Here is an 18261-nt window from a genome sequence, read left to right as displayed (position 1 = left end):
ATATTTGTGGACATTTATGTGCATTTATGAACATCTTGAATTGAGTAAAGGATGGAGAATACCAAAAGTTAAAAAGGTCCCAGCAAAACTCTGAAGAACGGAGGGGAAAAAAAGAGTGAACATCTTACATTACCTGAGGACAGCTATGATCATAAAACCTGAATAGAGTTATTTTGTCCTAGAGAACGCCCACATCACCTAAAGGAGTAACAGAGGATCATGGAATCATATGAGGAGTTTCTTCCTAGCTTTCATTCTACCTGAATGAAATTAAAATCTAAGTTTTATCTTTGCATCACAAATCCCAACTGCAGTCTCCATTCAAATCCAACTATCTAAAATTGTATTTATTTGATTTTAGAGATGCAGTTTCACTTATGTTGCCCAGACTGGAGTGCAACAGCGCCATCTCGGTTCACTGAAACCTCTGCTTCCCAGGTTCAAGCAATTCTCCTGCCTCAGCCTCCGAAGTAGCTGGGACTACAGGCACACGCCCCACCACTCCTGGCTAATTCTGTATTTTTAGTAGAGATGGGGTTTCACCATGTTGACCAGGCTGGTCCTGAACTTCTGATCTCAGGTGATCTGCCTGCCTTGGCCTCCCAAAGTGCTTGGATTACAGGCATGAGCCACCACGCCTGGCCTAAAATTTTGAATTATATTTTTACTAGTCCATAGCACTCTTTTTGGTCCTAGTGATATCTTTTTTATTTTATTTTAAGGAAAATGGAGACTTTATTGACTTTGAAGAGGTCATATATTCCTTTGTAGGTTTCATAAAGGCATCACAGCTTAGTTACAAACATTAATGTTGAATTTGCAAACTGAGAGTAAATAAGACCTGGATGATTTCTTCCTTCATACTTTGCCCTCTCATGGATTTTAGCAGTGTTCATTCATTGTAGCTTCAATTATATTTGACGATTTAGAGTTACTCTGTTTTACTAACTTCCGTGGTTGTTTTTCATTTTTATATATCACCACAATGTAAAATTATACTATTATATTTCTCTCTATTTCTTTTTTTTCCATCACAGATTTTATGGCTTTTTTATGGTACCCAACTGCTTGGCCTTTAATTTCCTTCGCTGGAATTGTGCCATTTTATAGATTTCTACCCCTGGGTGAATCTAGGATTCAAGAAGTCTTTTATCTCTTATTCACATCGCACAGTATTCTCTCACATTTATTCTCAAATTGGTTTTCTATGTCAGTAAACAAAACATGAAGACGACAATTTGAGGGACAGTTTAAAAAGACAAGCAACATTCCCTTTTTAGTTTCTGGAGGTATTTTGTGCTGAAGTCACAGGCTTTCATTATTCAAGACAAATTAAGATTTATGAAATTGCATTCCATCTATATGTATGGGCACAGTGTTGGCAACTGTGGATTTATGAAATAAAAGATGAAGATACATTTTCCTTTGGCTGTTAGAAAGGCTGTTCAAATGGTAATATGCTAGAATTATCATTTAAAAAGATCTCTTATTTTCCTGTAAAATTACAGCAGCCACTTTTAAAATAAAATTTTCTATCTCTCAGAGAAAAATGATCCATCATTATGGTTATTGAGAAATTTTCTACCTAAACTAATGAAGGTAACCCTTCTTTTATGTTATAAAACAATGGACTGATTTTTAAACATCTATCCACAAGTGTTTTTTACATTTAGGTATATTACATGGATTCCTAATTTAAAAAATTATAAAGATTATTTCTCTTGAAAACATTAAGCAGACAAAGAGTGTAATAGGATTGCTAAAGTTTGATTTTGACTTTAGTAGTTGGTTTGAAAATTAAATCTCAGCACTGAGTAACTTTTTGTTTTTAATTAGTTTCTTTTTCAGCTTTAGACTTATACCACATGATCAAATGGTCTCGCTTTATGCAAAAATATGAAATTATTTTTTACATGTAACAGGGTAACTGTAGAACTTTGTCCACAACTTCATTTTCAAGATTTTTCTAAGCTAGTATGTGATTAAATAACTAATAACTAATAACATCAATAACTGTCCTGTTTCCCACATAAAGTCTCATTCCTCTCCTCTTATTTAGAAGCCTGCCTTTTACTAAAGATGACATTAGGACAATATTATAGTTTTTGAAACAGTCAGAAAATATGTGTCTGAAATTTGAATTATTCATGGTTTAAGATCTTTCAGTCGTTGTAATCTTTTTGTATTCTTAATGATAGATATAATTACTTGACCTTTCCATTACCTTAGATTTCATCTGGGCTCTTTTGTCTATCATTGCTCTTCCTTGAATCTAAAACTTGACATTCACTCCCTCACGGCTAGATGTTGAAATAGATCTCCCTGCCTCTAGATTCTTCCTGCCTAGCATACCCATTGCATTGGCATTAGAGTTTTCTTTCTAATGTAGCATTTAGCAGCATGGGCTTTGGAATTAGTCAGCCATAGGTGTCAGCTCACTGCAACCTTGCTTTCCAGGTTCAAGCGGTTCTCCAGCCTCAGCCTCACAAGTAGCTGAGAATACAAGAACATACTACCACTCCCGGCTAATTTTGTATTTTTAGTAGAGATGGCGTTTCACCATGTTGGCCAGGCTGGTCTCGAACTCCTGACCTCAGGTGATCTGCCCACCTCGGCCTCCCAAAGTGCTGGGATTACAGGTGTGAAACAACGTGCCTGGCCTAAAATTTTAAATGATAGTTTTTTTTACTAGTCCATAGCACTCTTTTTGGTCCTAGTGATAGATTTGTATTTTATTTTAAGGAAAATGGAGTCTTTGTAGACTTTGAAAAGGTCATATGTTCCTTTGTAGGTTTCAAAAAGGCATCACAGCTTAGTTAAAAACGTTAATGCTGGACTTGCAAACTGATAGGCAAAAAAGACCTGGATGTTTTCTTCCTTTATACCTTATAGGTGTGAGTCCAGCTCTACCTTGTTCTAGCTGTGAGCCTAAAATACCTTGCATAACTCCTCTGGGTCTCTGTTTCCAGTTTGGGGAAATTGGGCTAATAATGATACATAATTCAGAGGACTAAAAGGAACAGCCCAGATCATGTGGGCTTTTTATCATACGTAGCGCCTGATATGCTTCGGATATTTGTCCTCACCTAAATCTCATGTTGAATTGTAATCCCCAGTGCTGGAGGTGTGGCCTGGTGGGAAGTGTCTGGATCCTGGGGGCTTATCCCTCATGGCAGCTTGGTGCTGTCTTAGTGACAGTGAGTTAGTTCTCATGAGATCTGGTGGTTTAAAAGTGTGCGGTAGCTGCCCCTCCACTCTCTCTCTTGCTTTCACTGTGTGATGTACAAACTCTCATTTCATCGTTTGCCATGAGTAAAAGCTTCCTGAAGTCTCACCAGAAGCCATGTTTCCTGTACAGCCTACAGAACCATGAGCCGATTAAACCTCTTTTCTCTATAAATTATCCAGTCTCAGGCCTTTCTTTATAGTAAAATAAGAATGGCCTAATACAGTGTCTGTCATTAGTATTTGCCTAGTACATGCTCAAAACTAGAAGTGGTATTATATTCCCATTTTGGCAGAACTCTTTCTGCCAGGAGATGATGGATTTCTTGAGAAGAGGGAGGATATTTTTGTTTTGGTTTTGTTATTTTTAGCCTTACTGTATAGGATGGAGCTGATACAGAATAAAATCTCCATATGTGATTTTACTTCAATGACAAGTAATTCAACTGAATAATTAGGTCCACTTTGCCATTCTGTATGTCTGTACTTAATTCTACTGATGAAACTGCCCTTGCAAAAATCATGACAGTAAGAGAAATCTGACATGGCTGGCTCCATCTTGTTTCTACCTCGCAGGCTGACTGTCTTTGCTCATTCCTGGCATGAGCCAAGCTAACTTAGGGACATATTTAGTTTATAGTTTAAATGTGAACAGCCCTTCCCCCAAACTAAACCACTCTTTTAAAACTAATGAAAGGCCACTAGGTTAGGAGGTGGAGAGGGACCTGAATTCTGCTAAGATACAAGCTTAGTTAAATGATTACCAGCCATTATTTTGGAGGTCATAAGATTTCTAACTTCCTCAGGTTCTGTGTAATTCACCTAAGACTGGTCTTTTGAAATGCCTTCAGGCTTTTGTATTTCTGACAACTGGATGGTCCGCCAGGGTCCGTCCTTGCCTCAACCAGTCCTGAGGCCCCCACCCAGAAGCAGACTCAGCCAGGAGTACCATTTTTCACACCCCTATGATTCCATCCCCACCCAATCAGCAGCGCCCATACCCTAGGCCTCTACCCATCAAGCTATGTTAGAAGAATACCTAACCTCTAAGCCTTCTGCAAGATTGATTTTAGTAATAACTCTGTCTCCCACGTACAGTGGCCAGCCTCATGTTAATTAAGCTTTCACTTTAACTGCAATGCCATAGTCTCAGAGGACTGACTTTGTCTACGCAGTGGTCAGGAAGAACCCATGAGGTGGTTACACTGATACTGCATCCTCACGGCATTTATTACTGCCTCCTCTTGGGGTTCTCTCTATCTGGTGACCCCAGTTCTGGTCATATCCTTGTCTCTGAGATCAATCCTATGACTCCTATGGGAGAGTCAATGATGCCCTCTAAATCCTTTCAATATATCCTAACATTCAATCACCATACATCCGCCACTTAAGTGGAACTGAATGTGTTGCTGAATTTGACCCAATTCTCACTTGTCTGTTTGTTTGTTTGTTTAACCACTTGTAGCTTATAAATTTGAGTCCTACATCAACCATGGGCTTTGCCACTCTTCTTCTCTTCTGTAGAATTTACTTTAGCATTCTAATTAATGCCTAGAAATAGAAAGGATTTTTTAATGCAATATATGCATCACTCCAAAAAAAAAAAAAAAAAAAAAAAAAGGCTGCTCTTCTCGTAAACCCAAATGATATGAAATTCACTCTCTCCTAAGACATCCCTTTCCTTGTTACTTCTTAGAAAGTTTTCCTTTGCTAAGCTGATTTCTACCTCCAAGAAACTTTCTTCCTGTCCTTCCAATTCTGTTATTTAAGTCCAATAAAGGTAAGCCTAGTTCACTTCCAATATTCAAAGACAGCTCTTGCTTACTATCTGAGGCTGTCTCATTGAAAAAGCAATTGCTTCTTTCACCTATGCTTTATGGACCTTAATCTTGTATTTTCTAAATGATAATCATTAGACAGATTTAATTTTTCTGTGTCCTTCAAAATGACCCACATCCAGACCCAACAGTAGTGTGGCCTGTCCGATATGGAAAAGTTTTGCTAAATATTCTCTGGGTACCAAACTTCCAGATCAATTTTAGACTGATTTAGTAATCCATTAGTATTGATTTTTGCTGAAATTACCATTAACTGGAAACTTAACACTTTTTATTATTTGCTTCTGATACTCATTCACCTCTCTCTTACCTTGAAACTACCAGATTGTTTTAGCAGACATATGTTTTGCCCTATTAAATTTTATTGCTAATTTCTGACTCACTCTTTTAGCACACTGCCAAAATATTTTTGGATCTTGATTTTATCAGCATCTGAAATACAGTCATTTTCCTCCTTAGGCTCCCAACCACTTACCATCCACCTCTGGAATTACTTGTCCTTCCAGCTAACTGGTAGCCAAGTTTGTTAATATTTATAGCATTTCTAAAATGACAACACCACTTCTGAAACATCTCTCACTTTCAACATACAGTATACTCTGTGAATTCCAAATTTCAAGATATTAAGGAGAATGTCTAATTTATAAACATATATGCATATAATCTTACATCTGAATGCTTTTTTACCATGTTTACACCATAATTTCTTTCATGTACATTAAAAATACTTGTACAAGTACAAATTTGTTTATTACTTTTGCCCACAAATATGTCAGAAAGAAGATACATATTTTATAAGAATACACTAATTGTCACCTTTTTCTTTCTAAAATTAAGTTTTAAGTATTTAAATATAAAAATTTATTATTTAAATTATTGACTAATTTCATTTTTATCAACACTATATTCTCCATAACTCATAAGAGCTTGAATTTCAATTACTAACAAATTTCTGAGATAATGTGTTTTAAAATCTTTCGAGGTGGTGGTGTTTAAATCCAAACAGCAGAGAGAAAAAAGCATAAGAAGAAATTCTCTGTTGCCTTTGCATTTGTCTTGGCTTGTTTCAGAATAAATTTACTTTAGACTCTATCTCCTCCCTCCACTTTCTCTACAACCTGTTGTGTCTTCTTTACCTCCCTCAGATAACTTGAGCTAATCAATAACAAAGGTCTCCTGCACAAAGCCAATGGCCTCCTAACCAATGTCCTTTAAGATTCTACTGCCTCAACACAGGAAATTAAAAAGAATTTTATAAGTTAAAATCTTATTTTCATGCCTCTGCTCTATTAGTCTTAGAGAATAATTACAACAAATTTCTAATTACTGAGCTCTCAAGTTAAAAGTTTTTGTGATTTGACACCCCCACTCCAAGACAAGTCCTCCCCCATGTCATTTCATAGAACTACTCACAGTTCAACTTGGTAGGCTTTTTTTTATACCCACTAAATCCTTTGATCCCAGTTTGATGGGAAATGCTGTTGCTTTTTCCATTCATGTCCCTTTCTTATTTTCCTATTGGGCATAGAATTGTCACTATTTCAAACTAATAGGCGTAATTATTTTGGAGAACTTTCACATTTACAGAAAAATTGAGCAGGAAGTACAGAGATTTTCCATATATTCTTTCCTAACCCTCTGCCCTAGAGTTTCCCTTACCTTTAAACATCTTGCATTCCTGTAGTACATTGTTTACAATTGAGGAACCAATATAGATACATTATTAAATAAAGTCCTTAGTCTTTATTAGGTTTCACTCCTTGTGTTGTAGTTCTATGGATTTTTACAAATGGATAATATCATCTGTGTTATCTGTTCCCTGTTATAGTATATTACAAAATAGTTAGTTTCAGTGCCCCCAAAATCATGTTGTACACCTATCCGTCAAAACCCTGGCAACCATTGATCTTTTTACTGTCACTATAACTTTATAGTTTTCAGAATGTCATATAGTTGAAATTATATAGTATGTGGTCTTTTATGATTGGCTTCTTTCTCTGAGTAGGTTTCCTTCTTGTCTTTTCATGGTTTTACAGCTCATTTCTTTTTAGTGCTGAATGATATTCTCTTCTCTGAATGTACTACAGTTTATTCATTCACCTACTGAAAGACAGTTTGGTTGCTTCCAAATTTTGGCAAGTAGACTGCTGTGAGCATTCATATGCAGGATTCTGTGAGGGCATACGTCTCAACTCTTTTGGCAAATATCTAGAATTGCAATTGCTAGATTGTATTGATAAGACTAGGTTAAACTTTGTAATACACTGCCAAAATTTTTCCCAAATTGGCTATTTTTTATTTCCACCAACAATGAATGAAAATTCCTGTTTCTCTACATCCTCACCAGCATTTGGTATTGTCAAGTTGTGGGTTTTAGCCATTATAATAGATGTGTCGTGGTATTTTGCTGTCACTTCAATTTGCAATTCTCTAATGATACATGAGGTTAGCATGATTTCATATGTCTATTTTGTCATTCTTAGATCATCCTTGGTGAGGTATCAGTTCAGATAGTTTGCTTCTTTGAATTGCTTTTTTCTAATTGTTATTACAAATACCTTTTTTTACCTTTATTTTTTATTTTATTTATTTATTTTTATTATTATTTTCTTTTTGAGATGAGGCCTCACTATGTTGTGAAGACTGGTCTCAAACTCTTGACCTCAAGTGATACTCCTCCCTTGGCCTCCCAAAGTCCTGGGATTTCACACTTGACCCACTGCACCTCAAACATCATTTATAAAATAAAAATTTAAGGCAATATCCTCTTAAAACATTGCTTATTCCCATCAGTCTTAGTACTCTATCACTCCTTGCATGGCTCTTTAAATTCTATACATAATTCTATGAAAACGCTTGTAATAACTGATCAAAATGAGCTGCTTACACATTTTCTCCTCTTATAGATGATTGTAAAGGCTTTCAAAACAGAAGCGTATCAGGATCCCCAGCCATGTGTGTTTCCAGGCACAGAAGAAGCGTTCAGTAAATGATTTTGAATGGATGAATTCAGCCAACACAGTCTCTATGGCCAGTTGTCTAAGTCATTGTCTAAAGCATATGGTAAAATTTCTTATTTCAAAAACATAACAATAACAATTGAAGGCTTTTCAGAAAGAATAAAACACTTGAAGGAGGTAACTAATCTATTGAACTTTTTTTAAAAATATTTTATTCTTTGTTCCTACTTTGTCCTCTGGTTTCTCAACACTTAAAATGCCAGAGTTAGCTAGCTACATAATTCTTGCAAAATCCATTCCCTTTAACGTGAACTCTTTACCAACAAACAAAGGAAGGTCTAAGCACTTATTGATCATTTCCACCTAGTCAGTAATCAGTTCTAATGGGGAGACAGAGACAGTGGTGCAATAATTTTCACTTCTTAAATGGACCCAAATTCATTGAACATCTTAAAGAAAAAATTATCATCATTTGTTTAAATTTTGTTTGTTTGAGACAGTGGCATGGTTTGGCTGTGTCCCCACTGAAATCTCAACTTGAATTGTATCTCCCAGAATTCCCACCTGTTGTGGGAGGAACCCAGAGTCAGGTAATTGAATCATGGGGGCCAGTCTTCCCAGTGCTAGGCTCATTATAGTGAATAACTCTCATAAGATCTGATGGATGTATCAGCGGCGTCCATTTTTCCTTCTTCCTCATTTTTCTCTTGCAACCGCCATGTAAGAAGTGCCTTTAGCTTCACACCATGATTCTGAGGCCTCCCCAGCCATGTGGAACTGTCCGTTCAATTAAGCCCCTTTTTGTTCCCAGTTTTGGGTGTGTCTTTATCAGCAGCATGAAAAGGAACTAACACTGTAAATTTGTACCCATAGAATGGGGCATTGCTGAAAAGATACCTGAAAATGTGGAAGTAACTTTGGACCTGGGTAACAGGCAGAGGTTGGAATAGTTTGGAGAGCTCAGAAGAAGAAAGGAAATGTGGGAAAGTTTGGAACCTCCTAGAGACTTGTTGAATGGCTTTGACAAAAAAGGCTAATAGTGATATGAACAATAAGGTCCAGGCTGAGGGGGTCTCAAATGGAGACGAGGAATTTGTTGGGAACTAGAGCAAAGGTGAGTCTTGTTATGTCTTAGCAAAGAGACTAGGGGCATTTTGCCCCTGCCTTGGAGATTTGTGAAACTTTGAACTTGGGTGAGATGATTTAGGGTATCTGGCAGAAGAAATTTCTAAGCAGCAAAACATTCAAAAGGTGACTTGGGTGCTGTTAAAAGCGTTCTGTTTCAACAGGGAAACAGAGCATAAAAGTTCAGAAAATGTGTAGTTTGACGATGCAGTAGAAAAGAAAAACCTATTTTTTGAGGAGATATTTAAGCCAGCTGCAGAAATTTGCATAAGTAGCAAGAAGTCTAATGTTAATCCTCAAGACCATGGGGAAAATGTCTCCAGGCCATGTCAGAGACCTTCACGGCAGTCCCTCCCATCACAGGCCTGGAGACCTAAGAGGAAAAAGCAGTTCTGTGGACTGGGCCCAGGGTCCCCATACTGGGTGCAGCCTAGGGACTTGGTGTCCTGTGTCCTACGCGCTCCAGCCATGCCTAAAAAGGGCCAACATAGAGCTCAGGCCATGGCTTCAGAGGGTGCAAGCCGCACACCTTGGCAGTCTTCAAGTGGTGTTGAGCTTGCAGTGCACAGAAGTCAAAAATTCAGGTTTGGGAACCTCTGCCTTGATATCAGAATATGTATGGAAACACCTCAATGTCCAGGGTAAGTTTACTACAGGAGCAGGGTCCTCATGGAGAACCTCTGCTAGGACAGTGCAGAAGGGAAATGTGGCATTGGAGTCCCCATACAGAGTCCCTACTGGGGCACTGCCTAGTGGAGCTGTGAGAAGAGGGCCACTGTTCTCCAGACCCCAGAATGGTAGATCCACTGACAACTTGCACTGTGAACCTGGAAAAGTCACAGACACTCAACGCCAGCCCATGAAAGCAGCAAGGAGGGAGGCAAAACCACAGAGGTGGGGCTGTCCAAGATCCTGGGAACCCACCTCTTGCATCAGCCTGACCTGGATGTGAGACCTGGAGTCAAAGGAAATCATTTTGGAGCTTTAAAATTTGACTGCCTCGCTGGATTTCGGACTTGCATGGGATCTGTAACCCCTTTGTTTTGGCCAAGTTCTCCGATTTGGAATGGATGTATTTGCCAAATATCTGCACCCCCATTGTATTTAGGAATGTATCTACCTGCACCTCCATTGTATATACTTTTGATTTTACAGGCTCATAGGGGAAAGGGACTTGCCTTGTCTCAGATGAGACTTTGGACTATGGACTTTTGGTTTAATGCTGAAATGAGTTAAGACTTTGTGAGACTGCTGGGAAGGAGTGATTGGTTTTGAAATGGGAAGACATGATATTTGGAGGGGTCAGGGGCGGAATGATATGGGTTGGCTGTATCCTCAGCAAAATCTCAACTTGAATTTTATCTCCCAGAATTCCCACATGTGAGGGAGACCCAGTGGGAGGTAACTGAATCATGGGAGCCGGTCTTTCCCTTTGCTATTATCATAATAGTGAATAAGTCTTACAAGATGTGATGGGTTTATCAGGGGTTTCCATTTTGGCTTCTTCCTCATTTTTCTCTTGATTCTGAGGCCTCCCCAGCCATGTGGAACTGTAAGTCCAATTAAACCTCTTTTTGTTCCCAGTTTCGGGTGTGTCTTTATCAGCAGCATGAAAACAAACTAATACTGGTAGAGTCTTCCTCTGTCACCCAGGCTGGAACGCAGTGGCATGATCACAGCTCACTGCAACCTAAACCTCCTAGGCTCGAGTGATTCTCCCATCTCACCCTTTCAAGCAGCTGGGACAACAGGTGCTTACCACCACACCTAGCTAATTTTTACATTTTTTGTAGAGACAGTCTCTTTTCATGTTGCCAAGGCTGGTCTCAAACTCTTGGGCTCAAATAATCAAGTGTGTGCGTGTGTGTGTCTGTGTCTGTGTGTGTGTATGTGTGCATTTATAATTTGAGAGGATAGGAAGGTGAAGATAAATTTAGCAATATCTGGTACAATTGAGAAGGTATATACTTTTATCTGACCTAGAATTCATACCTAGGTATTCACTTTTTGAAAACGGTCACACACTTGAAAGCAACCACTTATGAGATATCATTTTTAATTACAAAATACAGGGAATAACCTAAATGATCATCAATATAGTCATACAGTGGAATGCTATACAACAGATAACATAAATAATAAGGACAACACAAGTTATCATGAACAGGGCTCAAAATCAATGTTAGGCAAGTTGCAGAATGTGCAAAATGGTAGAATTTATATAAATTAAAAATTAATATATTTAGTCTTTATACAAACACATAAAGCATATGTTAAAAGTAGACCAGCAATAGAGGATTCTGGGAAGATGGTAAGGCAGAAAGCCCCAGAAATCTGTCACCCCACCTATATAGCAATTGAACTGGCAGAATCAGTCAAATGTAACTATTTTGGAACTTGAATATATTGAAGGATCCCAACTTTCAGGGTAAGGCTTGAATGATAAATTACGGTTAATTTTGGTCAATTCTAGCCTCTGGGGAAAGGTAGATTTTCTTAAAGAAAAAAAAAACAGGGTATGGTTTGTGGAAAAGGTTGCTGACAAAGCAACACATAGGGCTCATTATAACAGAGACAAGGATTAGACCATGTGATATCAAAGCTCATAATATTTAAAATTACCCTGTGCAGCTCCAGGCATTGTCATGGAAGGTAAAGGTTATTTCCCTTTTAGCTACCTAAAACCACAATGTGGGAATATTCAGATCCTTAGCAGACCATATATGTCCAAGCACTGATTCCAAATTCCTCTAGTCTTCCAAATACTGTCCTTTCTCCCTAGGGCATATTGCCCGTTCTTTTCAGCCAAGCCATCCTTCAGCATTCTGGGCCGCATGAGTGCAGCTCAAATGTAATGCCAAACAAATCAACAGAATAGCTGTCAGGCCTTCACTGGAAACAATATTAGCCTTGTCTGTTCATACTGAGAGCAGAATGGAAGTGACACAAATAAAATGTAATGGGATAAAATATATTGCTCAATGTACAGTAACAAGGAACTATTGGTTGACATTTTTTTTCTGTCTCCTCAGTACAATTCAATATAGTTTCTCCATGATTTCTACACAGTGTTAGTTAATAGAGTGCCTGTATCAGTGTCAAACACATAATTGGAGGACAATAAATGTACTTTTAATGAACTTATACATGAATTAAATCAGATTCAATGAATTGGCTATAGAATTTGTACTAAGATTCTATGCAGAATCTCAAAGTTGGGGAAAAAAAATCTTTGCATAAAAGCCATTGGAAGGCCAGGCACAGTAATCATGCCTGTAATCTTAGCACATTGAGAGGCTGAGGCAGGAGGATTGCTTGAGCCCAGGAGTTCGAGGCTACAATGAGCCATGATGGTGCCATTGCACTCCAGCCTGGGTGACAGAGGGAGATCCTGTCTCATAAAATACATCTATAAAAGTAAAAGCCATCTGGTGCACCTGTTTACCCTAATAATGAATTCTTTCCACTAGGTTCCTCACGTGTATTTATTTTGATGCAAGTCTAATAGAAAATGTGTTACCACATGAATCACTTAATTCCAATGACATACCATCGCAAATGTCTGAAAGTTTCTTATACTAAAGTGTAATGATGGTTGTTGCACTGAGTCCATCAGAGATGGATTGTGGGAATTAGATAAATATGAAGACAATCACATAAGCCAACACTATTGCATTGGGATCTATGGCAAGAGGATTAATAACATGTTAAGTGTATTAACAATACATTTTAAAATAACAGAATATCATGCCTTTACATTTACAATTTTATTTTGCTCAATATAGCTCCCTTCTGTCTCAATAAATTGTGTTCTCTAAGTTTAAAAAGCAGATAAAAGTCAGAGGAATTGATAGGCATTTTTGGATGTCCAATATTTCCATGGTACTACTTTGCATTTCATGCACAAAACCTCTTTTCGTCTTTGCAATAAAGTAGGTACTGCCATTAATTCCACTCTCAGAGTAAACAGGTGTAGGAAATTTAAGGAACACATCCAAGGTCACACAGCAAGTACATTGTGGAGCTGGCACTTGAACTTGTGTCTATCTGGCTACAAAGTCCATTCTTTATTCCTGAGTTCACCACCTTCCAGCTAGGTTTATCATTTATTTCCTAAACTGCTCAGGAAAGTAAAAATCCAGATATATTCTTGGCAAAGAATTGACTTGCTAAAACACACATGCCATTGGTTCTTCTCTAACATTTAACATTTGTGATACTGTTTGCCGAACACAGAGAAATGCTAAGACTCGAGACCAAATGTTTACTGAGCAGATTATTCTTGATGGCCTTCTGCTTGAAAGTTTAAAATTAAAAATAGAACACTACTCACTATTTGTCCCCTGCCAAACTGTGTGGGAGCAGTAACACAGATTGCAGGGCAAGGCTTCGGAAGCTCGAAGCTCAGCAATACATCTTCCTTTGCCCCCAGTGTTAATATCCTCTCTCCTTTTCTTTCAGGACAGAAAATAGTAACTAATAGCTTTAATAGCTGCCGCTTCCATCACTTTAACTGCGAATAAGCTCAGATTTTCTTTCACCCTTCAGAATCTACAGACCACGGATGGCCACCTACGGCTCTGTGGAGTCCTGGAACTGTTGCTTTGAGGGAATTACCGCCGTGCTTCCCAAAATACGTCTCACCACAAAAATGATAAATGTTGGTACAGGAGCAAAGATGGGATCTTAGGAGACTGTAAATATGTTCCTCAGTTCTCTGTGTATACCTTGGGTTTCTCACCCTGAGGGAATGTGGTTGCAACTGTATTACGTGGAAAGAGTAAGCAAGAATGTTCTTTTTCCTTTGTCGGAAGTCGTGGAGCAAGGAAATTTTGCCTGGGGAGGAGATGGAATGAAATGAATTATGTTCTTTTCTCTTAATCTGTTTAGGTAAGCAGCGATATTTATATTGGTGATGGAGGGCATTGCTGTTGATTCTGCAGTCGAATATGTTGATGTGCTAGGTAAATAGGAGGGGAACTCTGAAACAAACTCTGTGATTACAGAAGACAGAGCTGAGTTTTATTTCTACCACTGCCACTTGCTAGTTGAGTGATCCAAGCCCTGTATTATAAGCTTTTTGAAACTTCATTTTCCTAGTTGTATATTAGATGGTATTAGCCTACCTAGGAGAGATGCCATAAGAATAGGGTTGCCAGATTTAGCAAAAATGCTTGGTACTTACTTAAATTAGAATTTTAGATGAACAAGATTTTTTCAATAGAAGTATTTACCAAATATTACATGGGGCATACTTATGTACTATATACTCTATATAATATATACTTATACACTGTATACTCTATATAGTATATACTTATACTATATACTCTATATATATGGTTTCTTTTTTATCTGAAATTCAGATTAAACTTGGTGTCTTGTATTTTATCTGCCAGTCTACTAGAGAAGTTAATAAAGCATCTACTAGCACAATACTTGGCACAGATTTGATGCTCACCAGAATTTATTTTTTCTTTCCAATTTCTACATTTTTGTTTCATGTTCCAAACAAGGGCTCATTTTTTTAACTGTCAAAATGAGTCAAAATTGAATTGTGTTTCCCTGAAGCCACAAAATAGTAAGATATCAAATGTTCTCTTTGATGAGGGCACTAGCTAAGGAATTTCTGCTCCCTGCCATTAAAGATTCTAGGGAAGCTCAGGGTACCAAAGTTGAGTCTCTTTCATTATCTGACTTCGGAAGTAAATTAATTTGTCAACTAGTAAATACAAATAAGTATTGCTTGAGTTTATGTGGCATCATTTTTGGTGGAGGCACAGATATTTAATTTCACGATATTGCATTTGACTATGCAGCAAAAAAGAAATAGCAAAGGTAACTCTTATTTCATACCTAGAGAAATTGAGGAACTGATTGATTTAGCAAATCATTTACTAACAAAGACCCAGTCAATCAGAAGGCAAAAACACAATAAAATCAAAAGTAAATTCCCTGAATTACAATCAAATTTTATTTTTCTATTAGACTTCATAAGATGACGAGAAGAGGAAATAAGACGGGGTATGTGGAAGTATTTAGAAATCTTCAGATAAAAGGGCAGCACAATAAAACATTGTTTTTATGTAGAAACTAAATATATTTGTCACAATTAAGTCTCTTTTCTGTCACTGCAATATTAAAATAAAGAGTAAGTGAGCTGTAGTTAAACAGCATTTAAATTAGATTAACGTCCACAAAGGTTGGTAGTATGAAAAGTAACTCTAACTTCATTTTACAGTTGGATTAAATCCAGCCTTCTATCAATGTGTTATTAAATTCAATTAAAAAACATTCCCTCTGCTGCTAAAAATAACCACTTTTTCTTAAAAGGATAATTATTGGAAAATTATACGGTTATTTTTAATATTTACCTATTAAGTTTAGTAAATACTACAATAGGCGCACAATTGATTTATCTGCTACCCACAGGCAAATGAATATTAAACTTTTTTTACTGGCCTGATATTGTAGAAAAGAACATTTACAATCTTTACCAGTCCTTAGATAATCAGAATACCTATGCTCTGCATTTGATATGGAGCTTGAAACTTGTCCCCATTTATATTTAATCTCACTTCTTTTCATTTTTCAAGTTCAAAATAAAGACCACTTTATAGCTGTAGGAACTATTTTGCAATATACTAAAAATAAATAAATATATAAGATGAGCAATGTGCAAAATATAAACTCAGTTGGCTTAGAAGTAGTCTCTACTTATGTTCAAGAAAAGGTGAATATATCTAAACATATAAAAATATTTGGAGGAAATCGATTTTATGTTGGAGTTGGCATCATTAACTGAGATTAAAATACTGGTCATGCTTTTGGGCCAGATATCTGCAATTATGCTTCCTAGCATTTTTGGAATTCTCCTTCATGCAGATCTTTAAAGAAGTAGAATATTTAATGCTGTTCTATTAATGCCAAATAATTGTTTTCAGATTTGCTGTTTTTTCAACCTAAATATTTCACCTTTTTGTTTTTCTGAAGGCCGTGTGAGGTCCACAGGAGGAAGTCTATAGCTTTCATCTTGATTTATAGAGATGATGATAAAAGTTTAGTCTCACAGCTTGTACCCCACTCATCGGGTAGAATGCAGCCTACAGCATATGTTCAAAGACAGGTTATCCATAGCTGAATATAGTTTGATTTTGGTAAACATAGCCTACAGTAGGAACATATTGAATTTTGGTTCAATTGCACAGGAAAGAAAAGTAAGAATATTCCAATATGCAATATATTTTCCAATTAGTTTTATGCCTCAGATCTTTGTCTCATTTTGTTTTTCCCCCTCAATCCTTAGGAAGTTTAACTCACAGTATACAATGGTCAATATACATGATAAACCTATTGATGAAATATTTAGCCTAAATGTAAGTGTTATGACATTAATTCATTCAGAAAATAATTTTCTTGAATGTTTTATACATGGTAAACACTGTGATAGGGAAGAGGTCTACACCACCTCAATTCTTATCAGGTTTATAATCTATTGTGAAAAATAGATACATATGCAAATTACAAATAATGAAGCATGTTATAGTGAAAAAGTGCAGGATGTTATGAAATAATATGACAGAATATTAGTAAAGACTTTTCTGGGAAGGTATATTTATGCAGAATGAAGAATCAGCCAGACAAAGAGTGGAAGAAAGAATGCTCTTGTCAGAAGACTGAAAACTTGAATGTGCTTGGCAAAGGGGCACGGTACCAATCAAAGAGGAAGTCAGATCTTGCTGAACCTTTGGAAAGTCTATAGCAGGGAAATGACAAATTGATTTACATTTTCTCTTTGTTGTGGATAGAGAATGCACCAAAGTTGGAAAGCAAAGAAGAAAGAGAATCAATACAGAAGCTCATTGGAATTGTGTGGTGGTGATGGAGGTGGAGAGAAATGTACTGTTTGGTACATACCTGCAGTCATTATTCCCAATGGCTAAGAGAAAACAAAACAAAACAAAAATCCTAGGCATAAAATTAACTGGAAAATATATTGCATACTGGATTATTTTCACTTACAAAAACATCTTTCCAGTAACCCCAGAGAAGCCTAAAACACACACTGACAAGAAAAACATTAAAGAAACCCTCTGCAATAAATGATAGTAATTAAAAGATACAATTAATGTTATATCCTCTGCAAAAGTATCATCTCATACAGGCAGAGTAAGCTCTCCTTTCTTCTTAACACACACTTCCAAGGCCCACTGTGTTCCAACAGTGTAGAGAAACGGTGTGCTCTCTTGTTGGCCATCCTTACAAGGGTTTCTCATTCATGCTTGACCTTCTCTTGCCTTGCTACTCAGCTCCTTTACAGTGTTTTTCACACAGCAGAAGTTCAACATGTGTGTAAACAGGTGAAATAAATGATTGACGGTTTCTACGTCAAATCAATGCAGGAAAAGCAAGCCCCAAAATTGGTATTAGGCTGTGAGGGTTCTTGGCTTTGCCCAGGAAAGAATTCGTGGGTGAGTTGGTGGTGATAGACAGCAACTTTTATTGAACCCAAGCTGCTCCTTGTGGAGCAGGGCTAATTCCTAGGCTGTGCTCCCAGAGTGAGCCTTTGTGGCTACTGGCTATGTGTATTTATACCCACTTTTAATTGCATGCAAATTAAGGGTAAGGTTATTCAGAAATCTCTGAAAAAGGGGCAATAACTTTCAGGTGGCTGTTGCCATGGAATGGGGCAGTAACTTTCGGGTCATTCCCGTGGCATTTGTAAACCATCAGGGCGCTGGTGGGAGTGTCTCATGCTGATGAGCAATGAGGGAAACTACAGGTTGCTTTCATTGCCATCTGTTGGTTCTGACCAGTTTCTTCACTTTATCCTGTCTGAACTGGGAAATGAGCCCTGTAGGTCTCCTACCTCAAAAGAACTGGAATGAACGTGGTTTAACATAGTTGTTAACCAAACAGTCACACTAGGACATGCAAAATAGGAACTCACCCATCTCTGAATTCACCTGGGAACCTGACAGAAGATATCAATGAGATGCTGGTAATGTTCAAAATGGAGCATCATTGTTTAAAAAATCAGTAAAGTGTTTGTTTATAACTTTAAAGGTAAAACAAAGAACATGATGGGAAAGCTATACAGTTATCTTTGATAT

Source organism: Chlorocebus sabaeus, chromosome 5 (genome assembly GCF_047675955.1).
Source record: "Chlorocebus sabaeus isolate Y175 chromosome 5, mChlSab1.0.hap1, whole genome shotgun sequence".
NCBI lineage: Eukaryota > Metazoa > Chordata > Mammalia > Primates > Cercopithecidae > Chlorocebus > Chlorocebus sabaeus.
The sequence above is the reverse complement of the archived record's forward strand: the minus strand, read 5'-3'. Positions refer to the sequence as shown.